A 13,129-nucleotide genomic window follows, 5' to 3' on the forward strand; every position below is an offset into this window, starting at 1 on the left:
TCTCCTTTTATTTTTCTAACACCCTTACCTTCTGGCACCTGGACAACAGAATGGAAACACTCAGAGACCAAGGTCTTCAGGGTGCCCATCAGAGGCTCTTTTACCTGTTGCTATGGTGCAACAGGTGACAAACAGGTTTCCTCCATCAGATCAACCTGGCAGATGTCTCGCTACTCTTTGGGGAAGGTGAGACAGAGAGGAAACAGAATTGAGACCAAACTCAGTTCAGTGAAAAGGAGCTAGGGATGAGATGCAGTGATTCAGTTGTACGTGGGCTCTGCGTGGAGGCAACATTATCAGAGTGCCTGGTGCTATCCCCAGTGCATTGGACATGGAACCTTGGTACCAGCAGGCTCTGGCTGGAAGGCAGGGTAAGAGATGAGGCAAGCATTCCAAGAGAAGACTGTGGGCTCATCTTTCCCAGAAACCTGGCAAAACAGACCTAAAGTCAGGGAAATCTCTTCTTGGCTTGTTAGCACCTGAGAGCAGTCTCTCCCTCCAGAATTTTCTCGGGAGAAAATTAATCCAAAGATCTGTAAATCAACGGAATAGTTGATGACCTATTTCTATTTCCATTAAAGAAATTGTTCTTGAGAGAAACTTTTGCTTTTTTTTCCCCCTCATCTTTTTTGGCTTGTCCTGCTGTCACTTACACCTTGACTGAGATGTTCCCCCTACCCCTTTTTTTCTATGCTTTTATAAAATTGTTTCATGTGTTTTTCTTTTTCTTCTCACTTCTTGAGGCTGGAAATATACTCATTAAATTCTTACTGGAGAGAAAAATTATAAAGAGATTCCACCCCAGTGTGGTAGAGTTCTAATCCCCCAAAAAAGACACCAAGAGCAGGAAGCATCCAACTCTCACTGACATCCCACTGCACCTACCCCCCAGACAAATTTTTCTCATGATTTTCAGGTCAACCATGTATTTGAGAGCCTCCATGCAACAAATTTTTATTTTACTCATTCAAGTAAATTTTCTTTGCAAGCTTTCTGTGTAGCCTGAAGCCTACAGCTATTTTTGAATCTTTCTATCTTTCTAAGGGCGAGGCAGAGTCAAGTTACCTTGTCATCAAATTCTCATTTTGGCAAGAAGAGTGGTGGGGGTGAAGAAACAGGGACTTTATAGCAGTAATCACTAACCAAAACACTTCAGAGTGCCTGAACTTGTTACTGCGTCTGTTCAGTTCTTCGACAATATGTCAAGCAGAAAGAAAACAGCTCAATTTTTCACAAGCCTGGTTGCTTTCTGAAGTTAACAACAACACAGCAACTTGTTTGAACTAGTAAATGGAGGGAACATGCTATTAATACCAGAGTCACAGTACCCCATTCCCCACAACCCACCAGATGTCTGAATTTAAAGTGTCACCTCACGAATCACATCAGTTTCTATTGGCAAAATCTTGGTCTGTGTTCCAAATGCCCTAGAGGCACTGAGCTGTTCTTGCAAGGTCTTTGATATGGTCTGTTAGTAATATGTTTGTAAAAGGCCATGTGTATTTATGAAGCATTATTATTAATATAGCTCCCGTTCCCATCATTGTTTTATTATTTTTGCATTATTTCATTCTAGGGCAACTAGATTGCTCTGGAAACTGAAGTATTGTACAATTCCTTTCACCTTTCTATCAGCCCAGTTTGGTATCCTGCCTGCTCCCTTGCTGGTAGGTGGTATGGCATAGCTATGTGTTCACATCAACACTGAAGTTTCTAAAGAAGAAAGATTCTGGAAAGAGAGAGATTCTGGGAAAACTGTGAAGCAAACCAGAATAAACCCATTCCCTCTGGAATCTGGTTGTGGCAAATTTTAAATGTCTTGTCTTCCATATAGTCCAAAAAAAGACTCAAACTCCCTAAATGTTTAGGCCAAAACTTTCTTTGTCTTCATCACAAAGTCAAAATTCCTGTGGAAAGAAGACACTCTTCAAGAAAATGTACATTTAATCAAAGCTTCAAAGCTTCAGTTTCCCAGTAAAGCCAGTGTTGACTAGAGCTGTGCCAAAGCTGAGTGAGACTGTTGGGCAACTCCACTTCCTCCTGCCTTGGGGTTTTCCTGGGCCACTGAGCTTAATAGAAGGATCTCGCATGGTGGAGAGAAGAAAGTCAAAAGCTTTGCTCATCTGAGCCATCAGGTAGTAAGAAAGAGCAGAGCCTTGGTACAGAGAGAAGCTGAGAAAGAAATGGAGACTCAAGAGATTGTGGCAGAGAAGAAATTGAAGGGATGGCAAGAGGCCAAAGGGATGAAAAAGGGTTTATGTGGAGGGAGGCAGACCTGAACCTGCTCTGGCTCTGCACAAGCCCAACATTTTGGGTCAGAGTAACCTCCTAAAAAGGTCTTTTGTTCCCATGATGTAAAGCTTGCCCTAGGACCTGTGCTCTGGTGGAGACACTCATTGCAGTCCCAGGAGCCTTTCCTTCAAGTCAGCCAAGAGCCTGAGGAAAGGCAAATCCATTGGCTCTGATTGCAGAGACCTCATGCCTACACATACTTCTACATAAGGGTCAATGCCACTCCCAGACACACTGTGCATTTCTTCATTCTTGATGGTTTCTTTTTTCTTTCTTTATTTTTTCTTTATTTTTTCTGAGATCTAAAATTAAGGATTCACACAGATGGAAAACATCTGCCTGTTCTTTGTGCATGGAAAAAACATAACACATGGCAGGAGTGATAAATAATAATAAATAATGATGATGATGAAAGCATTTGGAGAGGCACAACTGTTTGATTTGTCCAGAGCAAGCATCACACACTCTCTGTCCAGGCTAAGAAGGATAAATAGACTGCTGTGGTTTGTAATTTTGCAAATGGGAACACAATTTTGAGGAATTTAGGAAGAGCAGATGCTGACCATAGCTTGACTTTTCATGGGTTTGCTCATTAGTGCCTAGTCAGAGGCTCTTCAGGTGTGCAAAAGGAGCCTGACCTCTCCTGAGTGCAGGTCTATTTATGTATGAGTCACAAATCACTATCTCTCCTAAAACTAACACAGCTAGGCCAAAGAATGACATAGCCTCCCAATGATGTAATATTCTATTTTCCACCTTGTTACCTAAAACAGGGTTATGAAATTGAATCCAAGGGACAAGTCATATATTTACTTCCCTAAGGTTATCACAAAAAAAGGGTAGCCTTTCACCCAGAAGACGTAATTCTTGGTGTGCCTCAAACATCCATGTGGAAATCAGCTCTAATTGTATCCCTATGGGTCTCACCTAGATTTTCATCAGGGTCCACCTAAAAACTTCTTCCAGGGTTTGGGTTGTGCCTGGTCATCTCAGACTGGAGGTAATGACGTTGTAAAACCCAGTGAGTGTTATCCGATGGAGAGGGACAAAGAGGATTATTTAATGAGTTGTTGGGTCTCAGGTGAGTTTCCAGACTGCAGGTGTTCTCCTTAATGTCTGCCATCAGGCTGGTGCTCTCCTGCCTTTGTAAGCAACTAGGCCCAAATGACCCCTGAGTTTGGAAGGACTTGAAGCTGTGACATGTTTGCAGGCAGAATAACAGGGATGGTGGAGAAGGAATACTGTGAACTCCTGGACAAAGGAAGGTCCATATCCATGTGAAGGAGAGCATTCAGTCAAGGGAGAAGGTGATTCCTATGCACATGTGCATGCAGGGCTGAACACTGATAAAGGAACGTGTCAGGACCACATGTATTTAGGGCTGATGGAACAACGTGACAGCAAAAATTTCACAGGACAGTGACAGTCTTGTGTACCTTCAGACTTCAGCTGTTTATGGGAGGTATGTCTAAGGGCCTGAGATCTCAGCTCCCAGGGCAACCATTCTGTAATGTCTCTATTAGGGTGATTCACAAATGGAAATAGCATTGAAAAAGCCCCAGCACTAACACTCACAACAAGCCATGCTGTCTGTGTGTGTCTCTGTGTGCAACTTGCCAGCGTGTTTGTGTGAGTGTAAACACAGCATAGCATTTACTTTGTGTGCATGTGTCTGCTGGAATGATTGAAGCTTAAGATTAAGGAAAAAAAAGAGAAAAAATGCAAAGGAATTAGAGTGGAGCAACCCAAGAATGATGATGCAATGATATTGCAGCAGCAAAAGCAAAATGATCTGCTAAAAATACACCAGAGGGATCTAAATATTTCCATAAACAGATGGAGGTCGGAGCCCAAATGTAAGAGAAAAATGCAAGTAAAGGAAATTGTATTTGACAACCATAAGGGTCTTATAGTTTTTCTGTGTCTTTTATCCCAAAAGTTTTTTTTACAGATGTTCACACTTGGGCAAAAGCAGAGTCTGATCCTACAATGCTTTACTCATGTGAGTAACCCTAATTTACGTTCATAGACTCAAAGGGGCCAATGAGCAATACCTTGTATGAATTCTTTTGGAGGAGGCATCTGGCAGTGCTTTATAATGAAGGCTGCAGAGGAGTTTTCACTTTAAACCTCTCTTTTATTAATTCTCTTTTTTTTTTTTTTTTTTTTTTGTTTCAGAGCTTTTACATAGTCGGTTGAAGTTTTCCAAACATAATCCATGCCTGAATGTGAATTTTATTTGGATGCATGAGGAAGAACAGCTTCAGACTGACTGGAAAAATATGCTTTCCTGTAACCAAAAAAAGTTCAAAAAGTTCTTCTTCCCTATTTCTTGCCCCTTTCTCTAGACAAATGAGAAAAGACTAAAATATTCCTTGCTGAGTTGTCCTACAGGGAGACTGAGATGGTGAAATTTGGTGAAGTTTCAAAATCAAAAAGATCCTATAAATATTTTAAGTTTGTAGGTTGCTGAAATCCTGAGTGTGTTCTGTAGGGGTGAAATTCAGCTGCTAGACAAAGGGCACCAGAGAGCTGTATGACTTGTACTCCTTAGAAGCCAGAGGCCTGTGCTCCAGCTATATTTTAATCTTGTCCAAGTTCACCCAGCTATGAGAGACAACCTGACTTTCTGAACGGAAAACCAAAACCAGGGGTGATACCAGCTGGAGCATTTTCCTGTGGACCACCTTGGCTCGTGATAGAATTTAGGCAGGGTTAAAAAGCATCATCATAACCCCTCTCCTGTCTAGAAATTGCAATCTCACTACTTGAATGAAGACTGAGAGGTACACAGGCTAGGGAACCTTGGCTCTTGAGCTCCTGTATCTCAAGCTCCAAACAAGGGTGAAACCTTGTGAATCCACACCAAGATGCATTCTGAGTGGGGGACAAACAACAACATATTTCAAAGTTTCTATACAAATTCTTTCTTCTGGACAAAGCAAACTAGTTCCCTTTCAGGAAGTAAAAAATTTCTTTGGGTTATTTTTATTTGTTTTATTTCCAGCTCTTGGTCATGTCTATTAATCAGCCTAGGCAGAGAGGGGTAAAATGTTGTTTCAAGATGTAATGCTCCCTCAACCCAAATACGCTGAAATGGCTTATTTTGAGAATACTTGGCTTTAAAGTTTCACGTTTCACGTTCTTCTTTCTAAACAAGCATCTGTCCAAACCAACATATTTCTAGGAAAATGCATTTCTTTTAAATGAAGCTTTTCAGCAGGAAAATATCTTATTGGAAAAAATGTGTTCTGATCTCTTTTTCAGTCAAACAAGAGTGACCATTTCCTACAGCATTAGGAAGGCTAGGCTGTCTCACCCAGCCTTTCCTGTGGATGCCTCCAGGCAGCTTAGTGAATATGATTTATTCTTTGATTTAATTTAATCCTTGCTCTGTGTGCTGCACAGTTCTGCCTTGGTACATTGTATGAGTGCCCCAAGCTATAGGAGCTGACCAGAAGCTGTGTCAGGTCCCTTCCAACCCAAATGACTCTGCCATTCTAGCCATGTCATGCCATACACAACACAAAGTAAACCCATCAAATTCCCTTTAACCTAATGTAATTTAACTATATTCATGATGATGATGATGAGAACTAAGCACCTGTAATTATACACATGAAAAAGGGAGTTGAGATTGTCAGATATGAGGCTTGAGGGCCTGACTACAGGACATTCATGTTAAAAGAACCTCAAGTTCTGTTTTAAAATGATGAAAGATCAGTACAGTGCTCTATGAAGATACCAGAGAAACCAGGTTTTTTTGGTCACTTCAGATGTTGTCTATGACAAACTGTACATTTCTGTTTGGGGAATAGTAGATCCAAACAGTATAGCTTCTTGCTTTTTTTTTTTTGGTGTTTTGTTTTGTTTTGTTTTGTTTTGTTTTTTGTTTTTGTTTTTTGTTTTTTGTTTTTTTTAGAACATGTCCTGCAAAAAAAAAACAACCTCAAAAAACTGTTTGCAACCTATACACATGCCTCATGTTCTGTGCAAAGGCAGGAGAGATTTTTCTTCTACTGCTCTTGACAGTGACAGGAGAGGTCAGATCTCCTGTGTTTCCCAAACCAAAACTTTCCAAGCCTCTGCTTGATACTTTTACTGTTGTATAGCTGAAAGTAATTTTTGTTTCACCTGTTCTATACTCTGAGTGCCTTGTCTCCATATGGTGTTATGGGCCACGTCTTTGCTGTAACTTCAGGTGGCACCAACAGCACTAGGAAAGAAGCTTTATGAAAACACAGCAGAAATGGGTTGGTGATGACCAAAAGATTTGCATTGGGGAAGCCTTGGTTTGCTGCAGACAGCTCCTCTCCCTTTGCTCTGCACTGAGGTAAACTCCCAGCCTGGGCTTGGCTCACTCTGCCTTGTGAAGAGTCACTGCTGATGTTGATTTATTTAGCGGTTGAATGGTAGGTTTTGGAAGAGGCAGGAGGAAGCTCTCCCTTCCTGTTCACACACAGCTGTTCTCCTCTGAGACCCATCTGGATTCACTGGAGGACAACTGGCCTTTGCCAGAGCTCTATCGTAGGCAGTGTTTACAGCTGTCCTGCATGGAAGACCGGTGTGTGGTCTGCAGCTATCGATGGAGAAGGGAGACAAGTGCATTCCACAGAATTTATTCCCTCCACATCTTCCGGAGCTCTGCAGACTCCATGGTATCAGCTGTCATGACCCCCTCAGACCTGGGTGAAGCAGGATAACAGATGGCTGCCTGTGCAGGGCTACTGGTGCTCCTTGCAGGAGCCATCATGTTGTGCACAATCTTTATCCTTTGGGAAGGACTTCAAGCCAGCCTTTGCCTTCAGAAGCAGCCAGCTCCTGTAGTATTCAGAACCACAGAAAAAAAATCTCTGGCAGAGGTTAAGCTGCATGTGTACATGAGCTCTCTGTGCCTGGAGAGATAAGGTAAGGATTACAGGAGCTTCAGGAATATGCCTTTTTTAAGGAACGTGCCGAGAAAAAAAAAGGGTCCTGCAAAGTTTACAACTTTAAAACACAAGAACAAAAAAAAGTGTCTTCAAAGCTTCTGATCTGTGCAGATGAGGAGAGGCTGGGAGCAAGGAATTCACCTGCTGTAATGCTGTGGAGGAGTTCTTCCCTTACACATCCCAGCAGCAAGGGCAGCCCCACCTCTTAGCCCACTCCAGAGGTTATGAACAGGCCTGGTTTCAAAGTCCTTTGCACATAGAATTATCCAATCTACTAACAGTGCTTAGGAGACATGGAGCCAGCTGCAAAGTATGGATGCCACCCTTATACTATAAGTGGTGAATTCAAAGCCTTCCAGAAGAGCGTTAAAACCTTTAAACTCTCCAGATCAGTCAAGCCAGGCTCCCATTACAGGCAGCAGATTGTCCCCAGTAACTTCTGCAGCAAACCAGCTCGTGTAATGTTTGGTCTCACCAAAGTAGGCAGATATGTTGCAAGCCAAGTCACCAAATGGCTCACGTTTCCTTGGGATTTTCTGCCTAATGCTGGGAACAGCACACATTGCAAGGACTCTTTTGTCCTTCTGATTCAGTTTTCATCTTCTCTCCATGAGTTTATGATTTTTAAACCAAAGAAAGACTTATATGATAAAGCCTGAAGGTCTGGGGAAAAGATTCTGGTTTCCTGGATTATTGCAGCATCAGGACCTGGGACAACTGCAAAAGTCCATCACTGCTTTCAAAGTCCATCACTGAACTTCACCTTACTTCATGTTATTTTCAGCAGAGGACTGCAGAGTCCTTTACTGGTTCCCTCAGAGGAAGGCAAGGGCAAATTTCAGGATAAACTGGGAGATTTGTGGAGGCAAACTCAGGCCTCTGTAGCTTGGAGTTGCAGTAGAGAAAACTGATCAGCTCTGAGTAAGTTTATTTTTAGTTTAACTCAGTAAATGCCATAGTGTGCTGAAGACATCTGAAGCACAATGACAATATGAACATAAGTGAGTCTGTATGATGGAGCTCAATGGATAGTCCATTGACCAAGACAGAATCCAAAAGAACTTCATTTCTGTCTCTCAGGAAACTTGACTTCTGTGAAGGTTCATCCACCTCCAGTTTAAACCACTCAGTGTCATACAAGTGTGTCCAGTTCTGCTCTGAGTTACACCCACTGACTTGAGCAGAACCACATGAATGTTAACAACAAAAAGTGAACAAAGCAGAATTTAACCCTATTTCTTTTCCTTACACACTTTTCAATACATATTACGAAGTGAAATCTCAGATATCTGAGATTAAATCTGACATTAAATCTTGAAATGTCTGTCCATATTAGACAACACAATTCACCAAATGGAAAAATGGAAATTCTCCAGGATTAATAACATGGAAAAGTACATTATTTGATGTGATAAATATTTGGAAGACAACTTTATTGTCAGGAGTATAAGGACCCACCCGTTACTTGGAAAATCAGGACAAAGCAACAGAATATCTCACTTTAAGGAAAAACATCAAGGAGAAAAAAGGAAGTTATCCAAGAACTGGGGAAACTTGACCAGAGCCTGCAGGGATTTTAAATTGCAAGACTGTTTGTTGTTTGAACTGAGTCACACCGATGTAACAGAGAATTTGTCCTTGGCAGCAGAACTGTTAAAATGGAGAGTTAATTCTCCCTTGTGTCAACCCACTGAATCCAGGTCATCATGTCTTAATTAAAGCGTACATGGTATGAAATATTACTGAACGTCAATCCAGTTCCTTAGTGTGCAGAATGCTATTTATTCATGGGGTTTGGCAATCAATGATGTAAAAAAAAAAAAAAAGACATTAAAATATAAAGTGTGTTCATCAAAGGGAGAAAAACACCGTCATGCCCTGGATTCTATTCTCAGCTGGTTTGGTGAGATTTCTGCCTAAGGGTCATTTTTTCACACGTTGAAGAGGTTCTTTGCTACCTCAGCTGGGTACAATTCAGTCTTACTGGGATGATGATGTGTGCATTGATAATGCCTAGGACGTGAAGGAAAAGGCTCTGTCGTCTTCTCTCATGCAAAATCTAGAAGAACCACTTCTCTGGGTATCCACCCAGCCCTGGAGCAGATTTCCAGCCAAACCTGGAAATTCATCACATTCAAAATTGCTCCTTGAAGTTTGATACACAAAGGATGGACAAAGCAGCAAATGCACTAGCTATATATGTTGAAATATTACATATATCTAAGGAATAACTACTATAGTGGTCCAGCCAAGGAAAACAGCAGAGCAATTCAGATTGGTAGAGATGGGATAGATAGAGAAGGTGCCAAACTAAATAAGGTTTGATTATGGCTACGCGCTGTCCTCTGCCTCTAATTTTCTCTTGCAGGGAATTTCCTAGAAGAAGGCCAGCATAAATGGTCATGCCTAGCTCAATAGTCCTCTAAAGTTAACCCATTCCTGGTCTGTGGGATTGTGCCCTCATGTGGCTTTCAAACACAGTTATATGCATCAGCTAAGTTCTGCTGATGTTTTTGGACAAAAAAACCAGTGAATCTATTTTTCCTTTAGAAAAAAATGCGATTAACAGAAAGGCACTTTTACCTGTCCTGTGATGTTCTGCACCCGGGATATTTAAATCCAAGAGGAGTTCACCCTACAGAACACAAAAGTTACTAGAATTACCACAGAGTTCTCTTCCTTTTCTGGATCCCCATCACAACAGCCCAAGGGGGAGACAGCAGCAGAGACCTAGGAAAAACCCAGGTACCTTACCTCATTAAAGTGCCTAATTTATTTTTCAGATGCCTTAGTTTGTAATTTTGGTGGGTTTTGTGTTAGGGTTGTTTTTTTGTGTGTATGTTTTTGGGGTTTTTTTTTTTATTTTTTTTTTTAACGGACAGTAAGAAGATAGAAATTTTACCATGAGGGTTTATTTAAATCAGGTTCATTGCATTTGAGGGTCAGAGCTGAAGAAAACAATTTCCAAGAAAGAGCAAACAGAAGGCCCTTGTGCACGGTACCCTGTTGGAAGAGCCATACTTGCAACTCCTTGCAGGGTGCAATCAAAGGTGGCATGCTTGAGTCACAGCAAAGGAAAAAACCTTCTGGGACACCTGCGACATTACAGCTTCACAGTAGCCTATGAATTTAGAGATAAACTGTGGACTGCCTGGAGAGCAAGATTAAATTTGTACTGGATAAGAATGTAGTCAGTTAATACACAGTCCATCTTCCCTCTGCCTCTGTCCAACCAAATTAAATACATAAAAAGAGACTGTTCTGTCTCCTAAAGAGCTTTTTTTCCCAACAGTCTAAACTGAAATAATGAGAATAGTGGAAGGGCAGGCTCAGGAATGATTCATTAACTGCAAAACAAGGGAAAATTCATACCAAATGTTCGTTGTAACTGCCCCGCTGCTTCCAACAGCCTTTCTTGTGTGCTATAACTGTGGGGTCAAACCTGGTGTTAAACCTTCACATGAGATCCATACACATAGGCGTGGAGACCATGTGCCTGTAAGATGTTCCCTTGCACACATCTAAAGCCTGCTGTGCGTGGCTTTGGTAGCCAGCTCCTGTAGCTGCCAGGTCTCCATGCATTTTCAGGCAAGTATCTGTGTAGGCAGGTAACTAACTAACTAGAACATGCCGAGGGAAGAGCACAAGACCATCCCCAAGGCATCCTGCAAATTCCAGAAATCCCCAGCTTAGGGAAAGTACCACAGATTCACACCTGGGAATTTCCATGCTAAATGGTGGGTTTAGCTCACAGAGTAAGCTGCAGAGCCATTAAAGGCTTTGAGACTCTTGAGGCCTTTAAAATTGTGGCCAAGAGAATTGTATCTCAACACCTGAACTGGGCATTGTAGCAGCTGCAGAGCCTGAGTTGAAGAGAACTGTGGAAGAATCAGTCCGTAACACCCATGACTGCTTTTCAATAGAGGAAGGCAACTCACATTAAAAGAAGAGCAAACCCAGAAATCTTATTTTTGAACCCATCTTCCACAAAGAGTGTTGATGGAGGATATCCGTGGTGTGTGCAATGCCTGCAGCCCCAACCCCTTCGAGTGCAGTCCTACCAGAACTGCTGACACGTCTTCAGAGGGGGAGCTGCTAATAGAGACCTTATGTGACACTGTAGCTGTTTTATGCAAAAATCCATAAAATTATTAAAAGCTTCTGCAGAATCAAAGAAAGCTCATGATGAGAAAGGCCAACAGTTTTTTGGATCAAGCAATGTTGTAGTTCAAATCTTGTTGCCAGGCTTGCCTGCTTCTCTTTCCTCTCTTAATTTGTTCGGACTAGTTTGAAATGAGTCAGTGATGGTGCTTCCTCAAGAGAGCTATGTGGCTTCCTAGCTCTTGCTGTGAGAAACATCATCCTCATGTTTGGCCAGGCTTTTGTTTAACCAGACCTGTACCCCTCCATTTTCCCGACTCTCAAGAAACACATCAAAATCCCCACCCTCTTTTCTAATGTCTCCAGGTAGCTTCTGGGCTTTTGCTACCTTTTCCCTTCACTGAGGGCACTTCTATACAGAGACCTCTGAACAGCCCTTGCTCCTTGGCCAAGCAGTTTGGGCATATGTGATTCTATTTCAGAAACCATGTACCTGCCTTGCTGAACCAGAGTTTGGGGTAAGAAGCCAAGCTGGGAGGCAGGATATGGTTTAGTTTGAAAGCAATACTGTGTTAATGCATATACACAGCTTCAGAAATGTAGCAGGGCTGTTACAGTGACATCTAAGGTTTCCCTAGACATTCCTGCTCTTTCCAACCTGTAATTTTATATAGTGAACCAGTAAAATAAATGAACAGCAGACATAGGAATCTGCCTGGAAGTACATTTATCCCAGTACTGAGGATCTGGATCCAGCTATAGGTCTTGCTTAGAGGCTGTTCTTCAACTTTCGTTGACTCATCAGCCCTCCTGATTTCATGTTGGCTGAAAATATTTTAGCTTTTTAAAAATATATTATTATTTGTAGACCTTTCACAAGTAGTCCACAAGTTGGAAGTATAGCCCATGGAGGTAGGTTATAATTCAGCCACTCAGCCTATTTCCTTCTTCTTCTCCTTTTGCACTGAAGACTTCACAGGGTTTTAAGCTGGCAATCAAAACCACTGCAGCAGTTTAATTAGCCCTGCATGCCATCTTGTTCTACCCATATTATTTACTTATGCTAATTGGTCAGGTATTAAAGAACAAACACAGCAATTAATTAGTGGTCTGACCAGAATTATAAAGAAATAAAGGCTTTTCATGGGTGTCAGATTTGAGTCATTCACAGAAGCTTATAGAGTGAAAAAATGAAGAGGGATGAATCATGGTCAAAAGAAACATTTTCAGCCATGCAGTATGGCATCCAGATGTGTGGGAATTGACTACACTTTTAGTTCAGGGCACAGTCAAGTCTTCTAACATGCATTTATTCTCTCAAAGGGCTGGGTTTGACAGGAAGCAGCTAGCCACGGAGAGACTGTGCTATTCAGGGAAGCTGGCTTGATGTGGTGACCTCAGGTGTTCAGGTAGCCCACGTTGGACAGAGGATACCTTGCCCTTGAGGCTGGACTCACACTAAGGACTGCAAGAGTGGCAACATGATTTCCTGTCTCAGATGTCCCTGGATGAATTCAGATGTGTGTTCTTTACTGGAAATCTGGACTTACAATTTTGGAATTTGTGCTAGCAAGGCAGTTTATGAAAAGGCAACTTTCCTGTGGTGCCTGATGGCATGTGGATGTCACATCTTAGGCCCTGGGAAAAGTACCCTTGTCCTTCACTTGTTTGTACCATGCAGACACCACCTTAACCTGTCCCTCTTGAGAATCAGAGCCATTCAAAGTACACGACACTTTAATGTTCATTGTCCACCCTCTTTGAGGGCCATTTGGGAAAAGGATTTCTACTCCATAATTGTTGTG

The sequence above is a fragment of the Corvus moneduloides genome, chromosome 7, assembly GCF_009650955.1.
Source record: "Corvus moneduloides isolate bCorMon1 chromosome 7, bCorMon1.pri, whole genome shotgun sequence".
In the NCBI taxonomy this organism is placed as follows: Eukaryota; Metazoa; Chordata; class Aves; order Passeriformes; family Corvidae; genus Corvus; species Corvus moneduloides.